Source organism: Euphorbia lathyris, chromosome 2 (assembly GCF_963576675.1).
Source record: "Euphorbia lathyris chromosome 2, ddEupLath1.1, whole genome shotgun sequence".
NCBI lineage: Eukaryota > Viridiplantae > Streptophyta > Magnoliopsida > Malpighiales > Euphorbiaceae > Euphorbia > Euphorbia lathyris.
The window spans coordinates 20,196,136-20,208,283 of NC_088911.1; positions in this window are offsets into that span (position 1 = coordinate 20,196,136).

Consider the following 12,148-nt stretch of genomic DNA (forward strand, 5'->3'; position numbering starts at 1 on the left):
GACATTTTAGTAGAAAGCTTGGAATGAGCGGCTAATGGAGTAGACACCAGTTTTGCATTCCTCATATCAAAGCTCTAAAGGACTTTCTCAGTAGTTCTTTTTGACTTTTAATTCTAAACATGAGACAGAAAAGTGTTTGGCCAAAAATTCAAAACAAATGCTTTTCACAGAAAAATCAACTAATATCTACTACATATCAGCAACAGCAAATACTAAACAACTAACATCAATAGCAAACAGGAACAGGTGAACCAAACGGGCGCTCAATATACATTTCTTGGCAAGGTATAACTTACCAGTTGCTCTCTCCCTGCCAATCCCCATTTTAAAGATTCTCTTATTTCCACCTAAGTCTTCCATTTCAAATTTACCATTCAATATATTTTCCAACATACAAATTCTTATTTATCTTTGCAAGTTAGAAGTATATCATCAACATAAAGTAACGAATAAATGAAAGAATCTCCAACCTCTCCCAATTCAAAAATCTCCCATTTTTTGTTGGTTCTGAAATTGTCTAAAGAACACCCTGAGCATCATTCCATGATGAATCAATGTCCGCTTCAAATTGTATATATATGATTGACTTTATTATTATGTGTTGAAATTTTAACAGTAAATAAAGTTGTTACAATTTAAATCTTATAAAAGGCCCTGATTGATAGATGAGAAATTCTATTATATATATTCCCGGAGAAATACTTTATCAATCAATTGATGTCATTTGTATACTTTTATTCTTAACACTAATCATCTCCTAGTTCGTCTTTTTTTAATTGGTTAGGTGTATTACTTTTGGATTATGGTAGGAGATCTCCTTAGACGATCATCTGGACACTCTTAATCCACTATCTAAAAATAATATAAACAATTGACTCTTAATGATTTGAGAAGTGACTAATACATATCATCTCCAACAATACTCATTGTATTTACTCCTTATTTATTGATATGGTAGTAATCATTATGGCTGAATGCTTGGGCTTCGGGTTAGATCCGAATCCAACATTTAGACCCAAGCCCATGAAAGAATACATTCAGATGCAGAGTAGATAAATAAAGCTTCGATTGGGAGTTGCCTCAAGGGACACGTGGACCAATGGTCACTCTAGATCCCAAAGGTACGCTCCCCAATTCACATTTGGTACGGAACGTAAAGATAGGGTCCAAAGACCAATCAAATGTTGCCACGTGTCCAGGTACTCACTTATTTTCCCATAAATAGCTTGGAAATCAAAGCTAAAGGTACGTAATCACTCTCTCTCCTATTCAATTGCTTTTAAGTTAAACTTTATGCTTTCTCAAGTACATAACTGACTTTAGCATCAGAGAGGGTTCGCTGGAACCCCAACCCATTTTCTGACGAGCATTGTCCTTTCAGGTCAACAGAGATGGAAGATCATCACATTTCAGAAAGGAAAACATAATTTATTATTTTATCATTAAAAACATTAATTATTGTTATATTTACCAATAGTGAGAGAAGAGAGATTAAATTATCGATAAATAATGAAGTAAGGAAGCACTAAGAGTGGAGAGAGAGACTCTCAGTTAAAAGAGAGAATTTAGATGCTTTTAGTGATTTGAGGAGCCACTAAAAGGTTGATGGAATTGATTTCTAACTCACACTAACTTAAAAACCAAACTAAGAGACTGTTGGAGATGTTTTTGTAGACTCACTATATCCTGCTGAATTTTGACGTCTTTAAAGCCGCCTTCTTCAGATATAAGAGATCGATCCATGGGGGGAGGAACATTAGGAGAAATAGCCGCAGAAGGAGCAGCACCAACAAGAATAGCCGCATAGGACCTAGGCCCAACAGAGGGCCCGAGTCTCGAAGGAGGACAAATCGCAGCATCACAAGATCCAGGCAAGGCATGCTTTAAGAAAGAGGATCTAGAAAAAAGATGAGTAATGGAGCAATCCATCTCCATCAGGTCTGCGAGAGAGAAGACAGATCTGATGGAGAGAAGACAGATCTGAGAAAGAGAAAACAGATCCGAGATCGAATGAAGACAGATCTGAGAGAGAGAAGACAGATCCGAGATTGAATGAAGACAGATCTGAGAAAGAGAGAGAGAGAGAGAAGACAAATCTGAGAAAGAGAAGACAGATCTAAGATCGAATGAAGACAGATCTGAGAGAGTTAAGATATTTGAATCATATTTTTATTAAAATTAGATAGAAAGGAGAGAAGAACGAAAAAGGTGTCGGAAACATATTTTAATAAAATAAAAATAAAACGGTGCATTTTTATTATTTAAAAATAATAGAGGCATCAAAGTGTAAATATGCTAAAGTTCAGATACAAAAAATGTAATTTACCTTTAATAAGTAAAAGGGAAAAGTACAAAAATAAATCTTGTGGTTACACCTGTTTTCGAACAACACATATGTGGTTTAAAAGTTTGCATAATGGTACATTGAGGTTCATTCCGTTAGCAAACACATACAAAATTGACTAACGGTGTTAAAAGTCAAAGGGAAAAGAGTTAATTTAACCCTTATATTTATTTATTTTATAAATTACTCCATTTAATATCTAATTATCACAAACAAACCCTAAAATAAAAAAATAAAAATCAATTACACCATCTTCTCCATCTCATTTTTATTTTTTATTTTTCTTCTCCTTTCTCTCTCATCTTTTTATCTCTCTTGTCTCTCTCCTCTTTCTTAATTTCTTTATAAAAATCAATTGAATTTTGCTAATCCATCAACAACTAGTTGTGTTATTGAATCTTAAGACATATTTGAAAACGAGTTGTGTTTGAACTTGTGAACTTCCGGACATGGCGGATAGTAATTCAACCTGAAACAAGAATCACTTTTCTCATCTTTTAACAGTTTACTCAACACATTCCTCGGCTCTATCCCCAATCAATCCGTCATTAATTCCAACACTTGGTAACTCATTCTCTTCACTTCCATTACATATTCCTCCAAAACACACCTGAACAAAAACAGAGCATCTTAGTCTCTCTCAAAAACAAAGCAAACATTAAAATTGAAAAAATAATAACAATTACCTGATTAGGACCAATTCGTTTGTTACCATAGCCAAAAGGATTGGGAGGAGCAGCTTTGTCTTTTTCAGATTGAGGGAGATTGAAGAAACTGGTAGTTAGAGTTTCTAAATTGGACATGAATTCCAATGAGACACCATGATTAACCAATTTGAAGAACCCGAATTCGTGACAGGCATCAACTATGAGAGACTTAGCTCGGGGGTGTTTTTGAGGTCTATCACTGGAATTTCAGTAAACAGGGCTGTGGGTTTGCATGTTTTGATTAGGGAGTAATGTTTTGATCGTATGAGGTATGGGAAGCTGAAGATTTTCAATTCATGTCTACTTCTTTGTTTTCGATGGATTAGCAAAAATTCAATTTGATTTTAGAAAGAAATTAAAAAAGATGAGAGGTAATAGAGAAAAAAGAGAAGAAAAATAAAAAAAGAGATAGAGAAGAAGGTGTAATTGATTTTTATTTTTTATTTTAGGGGTTGTTTGTAATAATTAGATAATAAAGGGGTTAATTTATAACATATAAATAAATATAAGGACTAAATTAACTCTTTTCCCTTTGACTTTTAACACCGTTAGTCAATTTGGTACGTGTTTGCTAACAGAATGAACCTCAAGGTACCATTTTGTAAAATTTTAAACCACAAGACTGCAATCGAAAACAGGTGTAACCACAACGTTTATCATAAAATAATTTAATATAGAAAAACACATATTTAGGATTTATAGCCTTAAATATATCCGGTATTGATATTGTCATTAAAACCATTCAAACAAATAAAAATTAATGTTCATAACCAATAGGCAAAACGCATTATTTGGCCCTTGACCTATCCAAAATTTGTGTATTTGGCTCTTGACCTACTATTTGGTCATATTTGACCCTCCACCTATCCGAATTAGTAAAATTAAACTCAAAAGGGATGGAAAGTTAACTGAGATGATTCTAGGGAAAAGTAAAAGAATAAACGTTGTGGTTACACCTGTTTTCGATTGCAGTCTTGTGGTTTAAAATTTTACAAAATGGTACCTTGAGGTTCATTCCGTTAGCGAACACATACCAAATTGACTAACGGTGTTAAAAGTCAAAGGAAAAAGAGTTAATTTAGTCCTTCTATTTATTTATTTATTTTATAAATTAACCCTCCTTATTATCTAATTATTACAAACAAACCCCAAAATTAAAAATAAAAATCAAATATCTCTTTAATTTTTTTTTTCTTTCTCTCCTCTCTCTCTCTCTCTCTAAGATTGATACCGGCGGGAGTAAACTAGCAGCTCGATGCCGGTGAAGGAAGAGCATGGTTGGGTCTTCTTCGGAGGCCAATGATCGCAAACGCCTAGACCTATACATAACTGCAAAAACTAAAATTACTAGTAATAAACAGAATATTGTGAAGAACGAACACAAAATGGCGATTCGATTTGCATCATCTTCGTGAATCCACGGAGGCGAGAATCGAGCTTTAGGCTGGAAACAGATGAATTTGTTTTCTGGATCAGAAGAATTGAAGCGGCAGATTCCATTCTTAGATTTGCAGACTCTACACCTTGAAAAATAAGAATCCTGAGATTCATCATACTCAACATGAATCCCGACCTTCAAAAACTCGCCAAGATACTCTAAAATGTCAGGCTGGCATCCCTGCTCGGAGAGAGGACTGCGAGTAAATCCACAACCATGGAGGAGTTGAACTGGTTTCTTAATGAGCTTGCAATCCCATGTACAATGGCTGCAATTGGGGAGAGTCGAGATAGAACAGGAACAGACAACAGAAAGTCGGGAACAATCGGAGTCGGAGAATCAGAATGGAGAACCAGAGAGATTAATGGAGTGAGAAGGAATGGAAAGAGAGGAAGAACAAATAGTAGAGTTAGAGTGAGATTGGGGAGAGAGAGTGAGAGATGATGAGTTGGGTTGGAAGGAGATAAGAGAGAAAGAAAGGTTGTTAATGGAAATGGTGGAGTAAGGGAAAGAACAGTTGAGTGAGAAAGAAGGGTGGCCACAACCAGGTGAAGTAGAGACAGGGAAAAGAGGAATGGATGTGAATGGAGGACAAGAAGATCTGGATAATTTAGTGAGGGTGAAGCTTCAAGCCATGCTCGAGTGTGGAGTGAAATGGGAGTGAAAGAAAGAAGAATGTAGAAGAGAGTGGAAGAAAAATGTTGGATTTAGAATTTTTGAATTAAAGAGAGACGAAGAAGAAGTTTTCTTTGATTTTGATTTTTATTTTTAATTATAGGGTTTTTTTGTGATAATTATATAATAAATGGGGTTAATTTATAAAATAAATAAATATAAGGATCAAATTAACTTTTTTTCTATTTGACTTTTAACGCCGTTAGTCAATTTGGTATGTGTTTGCTAACGGAATGAACCTCAAGGTACCATTTTGCAAACTTTTAAACCACATGTGTGATGTTCGAAAACAGGTGTAACCACAAGGTTTATTTTTGTACTTTTCTCATGATTCTATTACCATATAGACAATCTATTGTGGCCTTAATAGAAATTTAAAAAATTGGTAGGATCTAAAATGATATTTTACATACCAATTCGAATGAGTCTTCGTCTTGGATTTCGCGTGATTCCTTCTCTCCGCCGTCTTCTCTTCCGCGATTCCTTCCTTCCCCAGCGTCTTCTCTTTGACTTTACTTTCGGCTTTCCAATCATTTTTCCAGAATTTTCCCATTATTTCCTTTCACTTCCCAATCTCCTTCTTTGCAATCATTTCACACCGTCTTGGAGATCTTCAAATCTCTGCTACCAAAATGTTTCATCATCTTTTTTTTTTCTTTATACAAATTTATCTGATTTTGTGATTATTCATGGGATACAATTACAATACAAGCTCGGTTTCCTATTCATCAATTAAACACATTTTCTTTCAGATCATTAACTCCATCTCTTTGCGTGTTTATCTCTCTGTAGTTTTTATTATTTTATTTATGAAACCTATAACCTCTTTCTTAATTATCTAATCCATTTCTCATTTTCATACAGCTTGCTCTGTTTCTTCAATTTTTTAATGGGTTGTGTGATCTAAAAAAAAGCCATGACGACACTGTCTGTTTAATTGCTTTTTCCTCCAATTTGAATGAATTACTGCATATTAACATGATGTTCATGACATGATGCTCATGATGGGAGCGAAGGAATTGTAGAAGATAAGAAGCCAGAGGAAGGAAGGATTCTGGAAAGAATGAGAAGACGAACTGGTTAGGATGTAAAATATCATTTTAGATTCAAAGAGGTTTTGTAATTTTTACAAATGATACAATAAATTATTTATATGGTAACAGAACCAAAACGAGTTAACTTTCCATCCATTTTGGATTTAATTTTACTAATTCGGATAGGTGAGGGGCCAAATATGATCAAATAATAGGCCAGGGGCCAAATACACAAATTTTGGATAGGTGAAGGGCCAAATGATGTGTTTTGCCTAACCAATATAATTCACCAAAAACTATGAAATAGTATCCTTAAAGTTTTAAATTATAAGTCGAAAACGCAATTAAACAAACAATTGAAAATAATAAACACAGTTCACCAACAATCAATCGACAATATTCAAAAGTGAAATATAAAAAAACAAAAAAAAATAATAATTTTTTTTATTTGATCGCTGCCAAGACGGCAAAGAAGGGGGAAAAACATCCAAAAGACCTAATAGGAGAAAATAAAAACAAATTCTCGAGTTTGAGTGCCTAGACCGTCCATGCGGTCGTTTTCTTCAACATTGTATCACACTTTTCGCTACTAGAATTAACATACACCAACTCTTGTTTTGTTATAAGTTCACCAAACTAATTTTTCAGGTATATTTTCTTTTTAATGGCTTCACACACTCATGTACTCTGCCTTTATTGTTGACAACGTATAGGCTGTACAAAATTTTTTCACCTGATAGTAGTATCACTAAGAGCAAAGAGATAACTCGTCAATAATATCTCCGGTTAACCAAATATCCTCCATAGTCAGATTTGCAATAGCCAACCAAATTAACAGAAGATTTTCCATATTCAAGATAATAATGAGAAGTTCCATGCATGTATCTCAATATCCATTTCAACACTTACCAGTGAGCTTTTTTAGGAAACAACATATACAGATTAACCACAATAGGGGACACACTTCATATCATACATCATGCGGCCAATCACATTACAATAGGGGACACACTTCATGTACTTCTCATCTTCTTGTTTGTGGTGACATTTAAGCAGAAAGCTTGAAATGAGCTACTAATGGAGTAGACACCATTTTTGCATTCCTCATATCAAACCTCTAAAGGACTTTCTCAGTGCCTGTTTGTTTCCATTTTTCGAAACTTCTTTTTTCCTTTTAATTCTAAACATGAGACAAAAAGTGTTTCACAAAAATTCAAAACAACTGCTTTAACAGAAAAATAAATTAATATCTGCTACCTATCAGTAACAGCAAACAACAAACAACTAACATCAATAGTAAACAGGAACATGTAAACCGTACGAGCCCTCAATATACATTTTTTGGCAAGGTATAATTTACCGGTTGTTCTCTCCCTGCCAATCCTAATTTTCAAGATTCTCTTGTTTCCACCTAAGTCATCCATTTCAAATTTACCATTCAACATATTTTCCAGCATACAAATTCTTGTTTATTTTTGCAAGTTAGGAGCATATCAGCAACATAAAGTAACGAATAAATGAAAGAATCTCCAATCTTCCTCAATTCAAGAATCTCCAATCTTCCATGATGAATCAATGTCCGCATCAAATTGTATATATATATATGATTGACTTTATTATGTGTTAGAAATTTTAACAGTAAATAAAGTTGTTACAATTTAAATCATGAACTTTCAATCTTATAGGCCCTGATTGATAGATATTATATATATTCCCAGAGAAACACTTTATCAATCAATTGATGTCATTTGTATACTTTTATTCTTAACACTAATTATCTGCCAGTTCGTCTTTTTTTAATTGGTTAGGTGTATTACTTTTGGATTATGGTACGAGATCTCCTTAGAGCATCCCCTAGACACTCTTAATCACTCTCTAAAAATAATATAAACAATTAGCTCTTAATGATTTGAGGAGTGAGTGACTAATACATATCATCTGCAACAATACTTATTGTATTTACTCCTTATTTATTGATGTGGTAGTGATCATTTGGGCTGAACGCTTGGCTTCGGTTTAGGTCTGAATCCAACATTTGGGCCCAAGCCCATGAAAGAATACATTCAGATGCAGCGTAGATAAATAAAGCTTCGGTTGTGAGTTGCCTCAAGGGACACGTGGACCAATGGTCACTCTGGATCCCAAAGGTACGCTCCCTTCATATTTGGCACGGAACGTATAAAAATAGGGTCTGAAGACCAATCAAAGGTTGCCACGTGTCCAAGTACTCACTTATTTTCCTATAAATAGATTGGGAATCAAAGCTAAAGCTAAAGGTACGTAATCTCTCTCTCCTATTCAATTGCTTTCAAGTTAAACTCTGTGCTTTCTCAAGTACATAACTGACTTTAGCATCAGAGAGGGTTCGTTGAAACTCCGGCCCATTTTTCAATGATCGTTGTCCTTTTAGGTCATCGGAGACGGAAGATAATCACAGTCATTGAGGTCAATTTAGTTAAATTACAGATATTGAGTTCTAATTTACACAGACATCTTTAATAAAGTGAAATATTCCATAAGATATTCCATCAACTTGGATTCACTAACAAAAAAAAATTCCTAATATGTGGCGTATAGTGGAACAAATACGGAAATATGAATCACTAGTTGCTTTGACTATAACAAAAAGAAATATAGATGATGATGTTACAAATGTACTTTGTATAATACCTAAAATAATGAAAACTGGACCAGAAAATTTAAAGCATTAACCATTAATTAAAAGAAACAGCATCTTTTTTTGGCTTAATAACATTAAATAGCAAAAGAGAGTACAGCTACTACGCCTAAGAAATGACCAGCATCCCACCATAAACTAATAAGGTTTGATTAGAGTGTGTTTAATTGTGGACGCATATATTAATGTTCTATTATTATTTTTATTTTAATGACAGAGACACCACTTTCTAATTTATATTATTTGGATTCCTTTATCATGCTAAGTTTGATCCTGGACTGTCCAATTGAACATCTTCTTAATTATTCTTGATGGATTCCTACTGTTAATATTATTTAACAGTTATAATAATACTAATAATTTATGCTAATATGATGCTTATATTTATATAATTATTATCAGCAGAAACATAAAATTAAGAATTGATGGATGTAGTGGACCACTACAGAAAGCCGTATTATTTTAAGGGGGTATTTGCTTTTTCTCTGTAACACAAATATAGTAATTTTCTATTTTAATTCCATGTTTACTTTTAATTATAATCATTTTCATCAATGTGTATCTGAACTCGTGACTGAGCGTCCATAATGATAACGGTGTATCTGAACTCGTGATTGAGCGTCCGAATCTCTTGCAGAATCTTTCGAGGTTTGACATGTATAACAGAACAAGAGCTCGGAGAGCCGTTTGGAGTCCGAAGAACTCACTTCGATACCTAAGTTGGTAGGTGGTGGAAGGATTGATGAGCAAAGACTGGTTGTGAGATAATAGAGTTCATGTACCCTTTGATTTGACTATACATGTGTAATTATAAGGTTTAGACCGAACCCTTCTTCTAGGAATATTTTTTGCACTAGTATTTCTTCTTCTATTGGAAGTCTGGCTCAGGGAGAAGTCTTCCGTAAGAAAAAGTCTCTGCCCTAGCCGCATAGGGCCTCCCCTTAATAGGGGACATTTCATGGAAGTTCTTAGCGAATCCAAAGGCATATGTTTCTACACGTGGTATTTGATATGAGAGCCTCTTAAGTGCCACGTGTCCTCATTCGTTTTATACGATATCATATGTTCCCCCTTTCTTTTCTGAACTCTTATAGGGTTCTAAAAGGGAGAAAAAAATATCTTTGGCTTCGGTCAATTTCCTTTGGCATCTTTTACTGTCTGGGTTCCACTTTCACTATTTACACGTATTGTGAAGACTTTCTTGGGAATTGTTTGTGCCCTCACGTCTGGCACATGTTGTTCAGGTAGCTTGTTTTTACTAGCCTATTTCTTCGCGCTTGTTGTGGCCCTAGAACGACGACTAAGTTAATGATTATGAGCATTTATATGCATATTTCTGTCATTTTGTCTTCGTCTTTTACTCCTCTCTTATAAAGGTGCTTTGAGTCTACTCATATTTGTTTCTATTGCTTTCACACTCCCAGAACGTTTCCCTTTTCTTTTGTGTTTTCAGCTTCGATCTGTCTGCTTTCTCCAGTAAGTTTCCTTTTTCAGCTTCCTTCTTCCTTCTTTGTTTTTCATTTGTTTGTAATGGGTCGTAAGAAGCCACAAGTTGAAGACGTTTATGATTCTGAGAATACCAAAAAGAGCACTGTTCGCCATCCTAAGAACTTCGAGCATCAGTATACCTTGGACGATCTTTCTTTAACAGACCTGGTTTCCCAGTATCCAAAGTTCGAGCATCTGGGTTTTGCAGCACCTGATTCTGGTCAAGTAATAACTGAGACTCCAGAAGGGTATCTACAAGATTTTCTTAAATAATGGGGTTCAGCTTCCTTTCTCTTCTAGTATTGTCAACGTGTTGATTGAGTTTGATATCTCTTCTGCTCAACTTTCTCCAAGTGGATGGATGGACTTACTTAGGCTAGTGAAATTGTGTGAAGATCTGGATATTGAGTTGATCGACTCTCTATTCCAAAGGATATGGACGCCTTCTATGAGAGCAGAGACTAATGACTCTCTGTGGATTTCGAAGTTGCTTTTCAATAGGAAATCTTTTATGCGGAATAAGGTTTCTAGCAATAAGAACTTCAAACCCAACTGGTTCTGATTGTTTCTCCTTAAGGAAGAACATGGGAGGCTAGTGAAGGGGGCTTTGTTCCTAATGGGTTCCTTTTCCAGACCTTTTGGAATGCTGGCCCCGTGAATAAGGCAAAATGGCTGAGTTGGGTCCTTCTTTTGCAAAGGAGAAGACTTTATGCCGTTTTTGGTGGACTTGGACCTAACTATTATAAAGGAAGAAATAAGGGGAAACCTAGTAGATAATCTCTCAGTATCTCTGATGCGTGTTTTACGTATACGTGCATGTGAAGGCAAGTGTACCTTAGTCGTGTATCAAGTAATAAAGTGAAAGTAGAGTATCATTCCCACAAGGATGGTGATTATAAGTACTAATCTTTTTACTCACTAACTATTATTTAAACAATCGAAAAGTAGAGTTTGATGGGTCCCTAACTACTTATAATGAAAAAACTAAGACTTCTAGCTTCACTTAACCTCTTTGCTTGGTAATAATACTTAACCCCTTTTAAGTTGTTTTATTCTTTTTAAGATGGCGATTTTTCTTATTAACTAATAGATTCTCGAGATTGGCTCTAAACTCTCGATTAATTACTTTCCCTTGGTCCGGCTCAAGTAATTAATCTAGAGAAGCATTAAGTTTTATTAATCAAAACCTTTTTAACCTACTTTACCTTGGTCCGGCTAAAGTGATTACTTAAGATTCAAGAAAAACCACTCGAGTAATTGGTTCTAAACTTTCGATTAATTACTTTCCTTTGGTTCGGCTCAAGTAATTAATCAAAAGAAGCATTAAGTTTTCTTAGTTCCAAAACCTTCGATTTATTACTTTCCCTTGGTCCGGCTCAAGTAATAAATCTAAGATTTGTAAATAAGATTCATGAAAAACCTTGAAAAACCAATAAGCCACACTAAATGGTCATTAGGTCCAACTTATGAATTTAGATTAATCAATTTCATCATGATCAATATAAACGATTAATTATATTCAAGTAGGAATTGGGCCCATCACCTACAAGCATTAAGAATCATAAGTTAGTTCTCAAAAAGGATAAACATAGCTTAAATAGGTTAAACATAATTACCATATAATTAAGGTTAAGATCCGCTTTCAGCCTTAGTTAAGGGGGTTTTAACCTATACTTAGATTAAAACACACCTTAGAAAGATAGATAGTGGAATTCATAGTAATAAAAGAGATTGGAGTTTAGAAGAAACCGTAATGACGATTGTCGAATGAACTTCTTCGGTAAC